The 2,857-nt window shown below is 49.2% G+C and overlaps 1 long non-coding RNA gene across 1 annotated transcript; it reads right to left on the bottom strand.

Annotated features, from left to right (window-relative positions):
• Positions 1–381: 381 nt before the first annotated feature.
• On the bottom strand, positions 382–1,005 carry LOC124513772 (uncharacterized). Its single transcript, XR_006962528.1, has 3 exons — positions 914–1,005; positions 499–544; positions 382–420 (listed from the first exon to the last, which is right to left on the bottom strand). It is a non-coding gene; the product is annotated as an uncharacterized LOC124513772 (long non-coding RNA).
• Positions 1,006–2,857: the final 1,852 nt, after the last annotated feature.

Here is a 2,857-nt window from a genome sequence, read left to right as displayed (position 1 = left end):
GCTGTTCGGGCAATAAGAACACATGGAACCAAAAGGAGGAAAACGCAGCTTTTATTTCAAGAGCTGACACGAGAGAGGTGTTTGTTATTTTAAATCAATTTTTCTTTCGCATTTTCAAGAGGTGGGGGCGGGGTGGGGGTGAGCAGGCAAGACCCATGGTTGTTTGGAAGGGGCCACCTGCACCGGGACGTGGCTCAGTCCAGCATCCACACCCACATGGACAGGTCCACGTCACTTCTGTGCCTCCCCAGCTGCCTATTCAGTAAAAAGCACACGATATTTTGGGAAGGCCTGGGGCGTCTTGAGGGTCTGGTTGTCTTCTCCTCGTTGCTGGGTGCGGGTGTGCTGGGTTTCACTTCAGGTTTTTCTTTCTCCATGACTCGCTGACGCCACAGACGGCTTCACGAAGGAGCACCACTCCTGGAAAAGATGATGAGAGTCAATCGACCCAGGGGACCCGGGGGGCTCTTCCCCCCCCCACCCCCCCACCACATGCACCTGTTTCCAGGGTAGTCCACAGAGATCGCTTTATCTGCCTTGTTCCCTGCAACAGGCAAGAACAGTTAAAGAGAATCCACTCCAGGCATTTCAAGAAGGAAAGGATCTAAGGAAAGGATCCTTAGGAATCTAAGGAAAGGATCTGTGTAAGGCCCGGAGGAGCAAAGGACAAGGGCTGTGAGTGTGATGACAAACTGCCTTTGGAGACCGCACTCACCCCTAATACCTGACCTTGACCCCCACACCCCTGATCCCTACCACGACCCCCAGACTGCCCCCCCCAAAACTTTGTGCTGTATTTCTGAACCCGACGCAGTGCCCGTTTTATCCAGTAGGGTTGGGGGTCATCAGGTGGGTGGGCGAGGTAATGTCACAAAGAAATATTACATGTTATTGGTGGATATGGATGTCTTACCTCTCAGACCACCGAGCTCTCGCTTCAGGAACGTCTGGAAGAGAGGTCAAGGAGTGAGAGAGAGGATTCTTCTCCTCCTTGTCTTATCCTTCCTGCCCTGAGCCCCAGGGCCTGACTGGCTAAGCCCAGAGGTGTCACGGTGACTCACAATGGCTCTCAGAACCTTTTGGCCACACGCAAGTTCCGAGCGCTGGACACGATCACCTTGGTTACTACTGGTTCATGGCTGAAAACTGCAAGTGGGCCAGTGGTGCCGGGGCCGGGGGGCGGTCAGTTGTTACCCACATTCAGTGACACCTGGATCTCATAGTTGAGGACTATGAGAACCAGGTCATACCTCCTTTGCCTGAGAGGCAGGGAGGGCCCAGCCTCCAAGCTATCGTCCCAAACCGAGTAGAACCACATCAAGACACTAAGATACGGAGTTCAGTCTCTAAAAGACCTCAGAAAGGGATGAGAACTATTATTAGTGTCCGACTAACACAAGACAGTGGCAAACCTGCCTTTCTCTTAATGGATTTCCTTCTTAGGAGAACCAAAGTAAACACCCAGGAAGTAGATCAGGAAAGGTTGGCTGACATCAGTTAAACACATAAGAAAATAAGTTTTGTAGACACTTCTATTAGGAAATACAATACAAAGAAAATGTCTTATTCAAACGCATCATGAGCATTGTAAAATACCTACAAATATAATTAACTTAAAAAAAAAAAAAAAAACCTAGGGAAAACGTCCATGAACCTTTTCATGAGCTTCCTGTTTGGACACTGAAATAACATTTTTATTTATTTTTGGGGGGAAAAGGAAGGCTAATCTTTGAAATGTTATTGATTCTGCTCTAAATTCCCCCCTAAATGTGTGATTTCAGTGTGATCGCAATCATAAACCACAACAGGAATTTGAGTGTATACTTGGAACCAGTACCTGGGGTATAAAATGACCTTGAAGAGAAAATGGGAGGGATTATCCAAACGGGGGAGTTTTCCCTACTGGATATTAAAACTTACTCTATAGGATTAGCAATGAAACAGGAATTGACAAACACATCAGTGGAACAAACTAGAGAGTCTAGAAATATTTTCATATATATGTGGGGATCAAGTAAGTGATAAAGCTGGCGTTTCACATCAGGTGTCACCTTTAAGCAGTATCTTATGACTAAGTTGGTGTGTGTGTGTGTGTGTGTGTGTGTGTGTGTGTGTGCGCGCGCGCGCGCGCCCTTGCGTACACATGTTGCGTGTATTCTTAAAGTGCGGAGGAGCTTCTGGGGCCACTTGTTATCTCTCCTAGAGGTAATTCTAGATCCCGTCAACTTTTACAGGCTTTTTCAGTCGTGCTTCTTCCCGAAGCCGGCTCTGGTGTCAACCAGTCATGGAGAAAGGACACGGAGAAGTCGGTCCCAGCGCGCCCTCGCAGAGCATCAAGAAGGCAGGTGAATACCTGAAACCCACCTGGGCCTGTTAAAACGTGCTCAGCTTTTTACTGGGGCGGCAGCTGGGGAGGCACAAAAAGGATGAGGCTCTGACCCGGTGGCTGTGGACACTCACACAACGGTCACCAGGGTGGACGTGGCCTTTGCCAAAAAGCCGTGGGACTGACCCACCCAAGATCCTTGGGGATCATGAAAAATCCCAGGAAATGCTGTGGGTCCACGAATCCTTCCCCTGAGGAAACCATTCAAGTTGAAACATTGATTTCACTTCTCCTGGGTTCGTGTGTTTCTTGTTCTCGTGCCCTCCGTGCTTCCGACTCTGTGCCAGCCAAAGGCCACCAACGTGTCAAGTCCTGCTATTCACCCTTAGACGGTGTTTCCTAACTAACACGGCAGCGTCTGGGGGATTTGGAATTGAGAGGGGCCCCCTTTGGAGAAGCTGGAAAGGCTGCTGAGTTTAGGAGCGAAAAGGCCTCACACCTCCAACTTACTAAGGAGACGGGTCTTGCGGG

Source organism: Lynx rufus, unplaced genomic scaffold (genome assembly GCF_022079265.1).
Source record: "Lynx rufus isolate CCGP_SWC_20201006 ecotype Redwood Valley unplaced genomic scaffold, mLynRuf1.p SCAF_19, whole genome shotgun sequence".
Taxonomy (NCBI): Eukaryota; Metazoa; Chordata; class Mammalia; order Carnivora; family Felidae; genus Lynx; species Lynx rufus.
This window is presented reverse-complemented; position numbering and strand designations above follow the sequence as displayed.